Source organism: Chiloscyllium plagiosum, chromosome 37, assembly GCF_004010195.1.
Source record: "Chiloscyllium plagiosum isolate BGI_BamShark_2017 chromosome 37, ASM401019v2, whole genome shotgun sequence".
NCBI classification, from domain to species: domain Eukaryota; kingdom Metazoa; phylum Chordata; class Chondrichthyes; order Orectolobiformes; family Hemiscylliidae; genus Chiloscyllium; species Chiloscyllium plagiosum.
In genome coordinates, this window is record NC_057746.1 from 26,489,889 (window position 1) to 26,498,064 (window position 8,176).

The 8,176-nt window shown below is 40.0% G+C and overlaps 1 protein-coding gene across 6 annotated transcripts in view; it reads right to left on the bottom strand.

Moving 5' to 3' along the window:
• Window positions 1–8,176, bottom strand: part of LOC122541410 (protein PRRC2A-like) — a 136,572-nt gene that overhangs the window by 109,882 nt on the left and 18,514 nt on the right. The window contains exon 1 of one of the 6 annotated variants that reach the window (XM_043678162.1): window positions 2,863–2,982. The exons of the other annotated variants lie outside the window; for them this stretch is intronic. The gene's annotated coding sequence lies outside the window, so the exon portion shown is untranslated. Of the gene's footprint in view, window positions 1–2,862; window positions 2,983–8,176 lie in introns of those variants that run through there. 6 annotated transcript variants of the gene reach the window in all.

An 8,176-nucleotide genomic window follows, 5' to 3' on the forward strand; every position in this document is an offset into this window, starting at 1 on the left:
TTGGCTGCCGCTCCCTGTAAACAACTAAACAACGCCTTAAGAACCTGCTGTACTAGAGAAGACAGAACTCATGTCGCTGTGCACATGGGCAATCGCTGTCTCTCTCCAGGGCCCAGAGCAAAGATGAAGGTGGTTAAGCCATACTGTTTGTTTCCACTGATAAGGGAATAGGAAAACGGGACAATACTCCAGCCTGACAACCTAAGTTTTTGTTGTCCTCCAATTCATGTCTGAGCATCTTTCATAACCATTCCACCATTGACAGCTATGCCTTCAGCCATGAGCCCCAACCTCTGGAATTCTTTGTCCAAAACCACTTCACCTCTTTCTTCTTTAAGAGAGCCTCTGAAAGACCGTCACCTCTACGCATCTCACGTAGCTTGTACTTTGGTTTGCTTCAGTGAATTGCCTTGGAACATTTTACCACTTTGGAAGGTGCTGTAGAAATATGACTACAGTACAGTTAGAACATTTAAAACATTTGGACAGGTACATGCATAGGAAAGGTTGAGGGGGATATGGGCTAAATGCAGGCAAGTAGGACTTAGTTTAGTTCAGGAATCTTGTTCAGCATGGACGGGTTGGACTGAAGGGTCTGTTTCCATACTGTATGACCATGACTCTATAAATACTATTACTGAAAGCCTTTAACCAATTCCAAAGCTAACCTTAAGACCAACTAAGTGGCAGATACTTCATATATGAAGCATTTAACTAGTTCATCATGCCGAAACTCACATGAATGCTTCACAGGCTTTTCTGACACAATAGATCGTTGAAGCAGATTTAAAGGGAGTTCTATAGCATGGGAAGATTGTAAACTAACAAGAATACAAATTGACATTAATATACTGTTCTCTCAAACTGGCACTCCAAACAAACTAATCAAGACTCCACGCTAAAATTTGGTATAGATAGAGTCATAGAGCTGTACAGCATAGAAAGGCTTTTAGGCTATCTGGTCAGCACAAACAAGTCCAACTTACCAGCATTTGGCTCACATCTCTCTAAACCCTTTAACATTTGAAAGTCATCTGTATAGCTATCAGTCTCCACCACTCCTTCTGGTGACTTGTTCCATGCACACACCACTCCATGAAAAATTTGCCTTTTTGTATCATTCCCTCACCTTAAATCTATGCCCTCTAGTTCTTGACACCCCACCCCGGGAAAAAAAACCTTAGCTATTCATTCACCCTATCCAGGCCCTTCACCAGAGCCTCCAACACTCCAGGGAAAGTAGCCAAATCCCTGGCAACTTCCCTGCAAATCTTTTCTGAATCCTTTCAAGTTTCACAACATCCTTCTTATATCAAGGAGGCCAAACTGAACGCAGAGTTTCAAAAGGTGACCCAACCAATCTCTTGTTACATGTCCTCCTAACTACTATAATCAATGCACCATAAAAGGCAAGCATACCAAATGCCTTTTTCAATGTCCTATCTACTTGGGACTCCCATTTTCAACCTGCACTCCAAGGTCTCATCCAGCAACACTTCCATTAGCAACCTTAGCATTAAAGCACAGAAGTATAAATCTCAGCATTCCAAAAGGATACAGGTCATTCACTCATCTACTTACTCATTCCCAAAAATAAAAGTGATTCGGACCATATATATTGGAGTACCTTGCTTGTAATATGACAAAGGAGTGCAGAAGCGGGGTCACAGTTTGAAAATGCAGGAAAGGCCATTTAGGACTGAGATAAAGAGATATTTCATCATCCAAAGTGGCAAGCCTGTGGAATTCTGTCACAGAAAGCAGTAAACAAAAAGAAAACTGAATATCTTCAAAAGGAGTTGAAAATAGTTCTTAAGGAAAACGAGATAGGAGGATATGGGGAGAAGGTAGAGAACAGGGCACTGAGTTGGATAAGAAACTAAGATCTTATTGAATGGCAGGGCGGGCTCTTATTTCCTATGTTTAAGTGACAGCATCTTAAAAAGATTGCAACATATGCTGAACAAATTTCTCTATAGTGAAGGTTTTATTTGATTGAAAGACCAAATATTATAGATTCTTATGGCAGTGGTAGCATTCCTGCCTCCAAGCCTGAAGTCCTAGGTTCAATGGACAGTACAGGAGGGCATGCCAAGAGCAGCACCTGGAATGCCCAAAAATTAAAGTTTCAATCTAATGACATGACCAAGCTAGTGTGTGAAACTTAAGAACCAAGTGATAGAGCTGAGCTCAATAGATCAGACTTTAAGTTCTTGTGAATGGGGAGGACCAGTAATAACTCATTAGAAGCAGCGGCTCCACAAATATCTCAATGCTCAAATGAAATGCTCATCAGGCCAACACATTACTCAGCTGCAAGTACCAACCACCTCCAGTGGTCCCCAGCCTCTCAGATGCTAGTCTTTAACCAATTCAATTCACTCTACATGACATCAAGAAATGATTGGAGGCACTGGATACTGCAAAGCCAGGCCCTGACAACTTTCTTGTAGTAGTAAAGACTTGTGCTCCAGAACCTCATATTCCCCTAGCCAAGCTGTTCCAATACAGTTAGAATGTGGAAAATTGCTCAAGTATATACTGCACACAAAAAGCAGTTCAAATCCAAACTGGCCAATTACCGCCCAAGTCTACGCTTGATCATCAGTAAAGTGATTAAAAGGTGTTATCCATTGTGCCACCAACACCTGATCAGTGATGCCCAGTTTTGGTTCTGCCAGGGCCACCCAACTCCTGTCTTAATTGCAGTCTTGGTACAAACATGAACATTAGTATTGAATTCCACAGGTCAGGAGAGGTTAAATTAAAGCTGCATTTGACCAAGTGTGGCGTCAAGGAGCCCTAGCACAACTGGAATCAATGGGAATCAGGAGGCAAACTTTCTGCTGGTTGGAGTCATACCTGTCACATGAGATGGTTGCGGTTGTTGGAGGTCACTCATCTCAGCTCTGGGACATCTCTGCAGGAATTTCAGGGTGGTGTCCTAGACCCAACCATCTTGAGCTCATCACCAGTGACCACCTGTGCATCAATAAGTTTAGAGGTATGGATGTTCAACAATAATTGCACAGTAGTCAGCACCATTCACAACTCCTCAGACACTGAAGCAGTCCATATTTACATACAAGATCTGGACAACATGCAGGCTTGGGATGACAAGTGGCAATGAATATTCATACCAGGTAATGACCATCTTAAAAAAAAAAATCACTGCTCTTGATATTTAGTGTCATTACCAACACTGAATCCCCCATTACCAAAATCCTGAGGGTTATCATTCGGCAGAAACACAATTGGACTCACCACACAAATACTGCAGCTATAAACAGCAGGTCAGAAACTAGGAATACGGAGGCAAGAAAACTTGCTTTTTGACTACTGTTCATCAACTACAAAAAAAAGGTACAAATTAGGAGAGAGACAGTACTCCTCACTTGCCTTAACCAGCGCAGCTCTAACAAACTCTTCAGCATTCAGGACAAAACAGTCCATTTGTTTCAGCACCAGATCCACAAACACACAGGGTCTTTAATAAAATCAAAAAGGAAGTAGGTTTTACAAAAGTATACAAAAGCTAGCATGCTCATTTCAACTGTAATTATTCACATCTTTGTTCAGCAATGCAATATTAGTTTTCAGTAAGAATGAGACAAAGGAAACAAATCCTTGATTTTGCCTATCAGAATAGCCAGAAAGTGGAACAGGATAAAATTGAGGGAAGACTTAAATAGCAACGAGAATTTTCAAATACACAAAAAATAGTTAATGGTAAACAAATCATACAGTAAAGTCAAACTTCTGTTTGTACAATACCTTACAGATTAATAACACATCAAGATACATCACAGCCTTTGAATTATTTGTAGAATGGTCACTGTTGCAGGCAAGTAGTCAATTCATACACAGTCAATAGACAATAGGTGCAGGAGTAGGCCATTCTGCCCTTCGAGCCAGCACCACCATTCATGATGATCATGGCTGATCATCCTCAATCAGTATCCTGTTCCTGCCTTATCCCCATAACCCTGGATTCCACTATCCTCAAGAGCTCTATCCAATGAAATAAGTGATTAATCTCTTTTTAGATGTCAGTTTGATGGATAGAGACAAACACGAGAAAATGTTAAGGAAATTGTTCTTTGCAAAACATTGCAAGTAGTTTAATATGGCCTGAGAATTTTCAATATCAACTTTTTATTTAAAATGGAAGATGAAGCTTCTTTTAAATGGAAATGTGTCAGGCATAGCTTACAATAGCAAATCTATGGAGTTCAGAGTTCAAGCCAAGGCAGATGTCATTGCAGTTCAGTCAAAAACGTAACGCTGGCTTGGGAAAGTCCTACCAAAAACATCAAAACCTTTTAAAACTAACTGCCTTGTACTGTGGCAGACCATGGGGCTAGAGTACAACATTCTTGCCTCAGTCAGACATTGGATTCCAAATCTAGTTACCTCATTTCGAATATTAGTGTACATTCTAACATATAAAGTCAACTTCATTAACTCTCACGTAGTCAATTTTCTCAATATCTCTCCTGAAGTTCTCAACTTTTGACAGGGTACAGGTGCACAGCTGTGTAGTATCGTGGCTAATTTAACATTCATTATCATTTTCTTTGTGCAAGCTTAAAAGCAACATAACATTATATATAATGATGGGCAATTATGGTCAAGTCCAAATCCAACTTAAGTAGTATTCACGTGGCATACAGATTTATCTTCTTCCTGGGAAGGATGACTTTTCCAGTAAACCACCTTCAACCCACTAAGCCAACAACCACACAGCAGAGATAGGATTGAGGAACCAAAAGGATTCAGAGACAAGAAACAGATACGGAAGGATTGCAAGCAGTAAGTCTAATCCCTGCTCTAAATAGAGAGCAAGCCAATACCTCCAACTGTACTTTTCAAACCACGACAAGCAGCTATGCATGTGCAGGAATACAACTTTGTGAAATGTGTTCTTGGAAACACATGGAAATATTTGAACCAAGTAATTGAACTAGGTGTACTGACCTTTGTTCAGCAATTACTAAGCCAAGTTAACAGGTTGCTTCACTCAGTTAAAACACGCAACTGCACAGTACTAAATGCCACTCTAGGAACCAAAAGGTTTGATTTCAGAAAAAAAAAGGACAACTTTTAACTTCTGATAACACTACCATCTTCTGTGACTGCTCCTTCCACTTTCCCCTTCAAAACCAGCCTACAGTAAACTATTTTCTCAAAGCAGAAATCAATCCAAATGGTATACCAAATAATTTGCGCAGATTTCAAAACCCATCCTCACATTTCACATCCAGATATTACATTCAATTACTAGGTTAAAGGTTTTAACTTCACACCTGCAGCAGTTATTGTGCAAATTTGAATTCTAACAGAAAAACAAAATCCACAATGCAGAGTTTCAGCTGTCTGTCTGCACATATGGAAAAGTCATCACTGAAAGTAAGTCAAGATGCACAGCAGTCCATTTTCCCCACTGAGACCAACCAGGAGACAAGAGTATATGTCAGTTGACGCAGCAACTCTGAAGTTTCAACCAGATAAAGCAGGCATCCCAGCTGAACACTGGTTTGCCACATAAGGACAGTTCATAGTTGGGTTAACTGTCCTTTCACTGATTCAAGTTAACATGTTCTAGAGCTAACTTAAATGTTCGTTGTGCTGTCCTTTCACATGAGGATTCTTGCAAAAGCCGTTTACAAAGGCCTTGAGTACACAGCCGAGATGCAAATGCATTTATGTCTCTGATGAAAGTTACCTCACACAGGACATTAGCATATTAGCAACTTTCTCTCCTGAAGTTAACTTTTGACAGGATATAGGTTAGAGCAATGCCAAATGCTGTCCAGTATCTTATCTAATTTAGCACTCATTAGCATTTTCTTTGCACAGGTTTAAAAGCAACAGAACATTTAAACTGATGGGGAATTATGGTGGAGTCCAATTCATCTAATAATCCACACGACAAAACCAGGCACACAGAACAGCTACGAGGAACTACGGTTCTCCAAGGCCCAACTCTCAAGACGGTGTAGGCCCACCTACAGCATTTGCTGTCAAGACTTTTATTTCCCATCCTAATTCCTGAGGGCAGTTACGAATCAATGTCATCGCTGTGGATCTGGAGTTACATGTAAGCTAAACCAGGTAAGAGCGGCAAATTTCTTTTCCTGATGTGTTTTTATGACAAAAATCAGTGATTTTATGGTCACTATTAGACTAATGTTTTCATTCCAGACGCTTCCAAAAAAAAATTTTAAATAAATTGCCCTAAAGTGGGATTCAGTTCCTTAGAACATTACCCTGGAGTTTTGATTAGTAGTGCAATGACTTTACCACTACGGCGACACCTCAAGAGTCTTGCTCCCATCCCAGATAGCTAACTGACAGATCAGAAATCAAACAAACAAATTGAATAATCCAGTCTAGCAGCTGCTTTCAAATGAAGTTGGCAAGCAAGTCAGAAGCAGAATTACTTCTAGACTTTGAAAAAAATACTATGGCAAGCTATCAGGAAAGATCACACTTAAAACATAGCCTTCTTTTTAATCTCAAAACTTCAAAAACAAAAAAGGTTGCATTCTGCTGTGCTAGTAATTGATCACATTTCAGAGACAGAAGTAGCAGAACTTTTTGCAAAGCACTTCACATCTGCCAACATTATTCCTGGGCACAAAAAAAAAAATCAGGTGGTATAGGTGTGTACTGTACCTTTAAGAGAAAAAAGGTTGCATTCTGCTGTGCTAGTAATTGATCACATTTCAGAGACAGAAGTAGCAGAACTTTTTGCAAAGCACTTCACATCTGTCAACATTATTCCTGGGCACAAAATCAACATTACTACAAATCAGCTTTGCGGACAGCAACCCACCCACAGTAAACTACAGAGCTCAAAAAAAAATCAGGTGGTATAGGTGTGTACTGTACCTTTAAGAGAAAGGAAGCTGACAAGGACTGAAAGCAGTGTGCACTGAGCAATTGAAAAATATAACTGTGTTGACTGTGTTGCCATGGTACAAAAACAAACACAAAATTGGCCAAATTAAATTATGTCCCAGATACCAAAACCTAACCAAATTTGTTTTATTGTTTGAATGACATTAAACCAATGAAATGATCCAATGTTTCGGGACGTACAACCAGACATTTTGAACAGTTAGGAAGAACAGCAAAGAGCTGCCAAGCACCAACAACTGCTAGCAAAATAGCTCTCTGAAAAAAGGTACCTGCCCATAAGAAAAATTGTGCAGAACACCGAACCCGGCCTAGGGAAACCCAGACAAAAGTTCAACATCCAAAGATAGCAACTGGGTTTGAAAGTGATTTGCCATAAATTTAAGAGGGAATTTAATTGGACCATTATTGTAGCGTGGGAGGAAAAAGATAGCTTTAAAAGGAGTTGTAAGCAGCTGTTGTTTTACTATTCTGTTGGAATTAAAAAATAAAAATGGTTAATTTTTTCTTTAAATAATGATACTTGGGATAGTTCTTTGTCTCTTGAAATTTAACAGATTATAGCATGAGGTGAGCTTCTGCGTGTGTTGTGTTTAAATTAGCAGAGAGGTTTACCCCGTCATAACAGTATCACGATCAAAATCCTTGGACTCCCTCACTACACAACATGAAGGGTCTGCATACAGGAAATGGACCGGAGTGGTTCAAGGCAGTAGCTCGCCAACATCTTCAAGGGCAACTGGGGATGGGGAATAAATTGTCTGCAATGCCCACAACCCATGAATGAAATTTTTAAAAAGCTAGTTCAACCTCAGTCTGTGGAAAGGGAATTTTTAAAGACAGTTCAATACCTGATGTCGCTAAGACATCATCGCTAAGTTTAATCATACTTGGAAATCACAACACCAGATTATAAATGCCTGATGACATTTATCCTAGGATTCTCTGGGAAGCAAGGGAGGAGATTGCAGAGCCATTGGCCTTGATTTTTATGTCCTCGTTGTCTACAGGAGTAGTGCCAGAAGATTGGAGGCTAGCAAATGTGGTTCCCTTGTTCAAGAAGGGGAGTAGGGATAACCCTAGCAACTATAGGCCGGTGAGTCTCACTTCGGTTGTGGGCAAAATCTTAGAGAGAATTATAAGGGATAGGATTTATGAACATCTGGATAGGAATAATGTGATCAAGGACAGTCAGCATGGTTTTGTGAAGGGCAGGTCGTGCCTCACAAACCTTATTGAATTCTTTGAGAAGGAG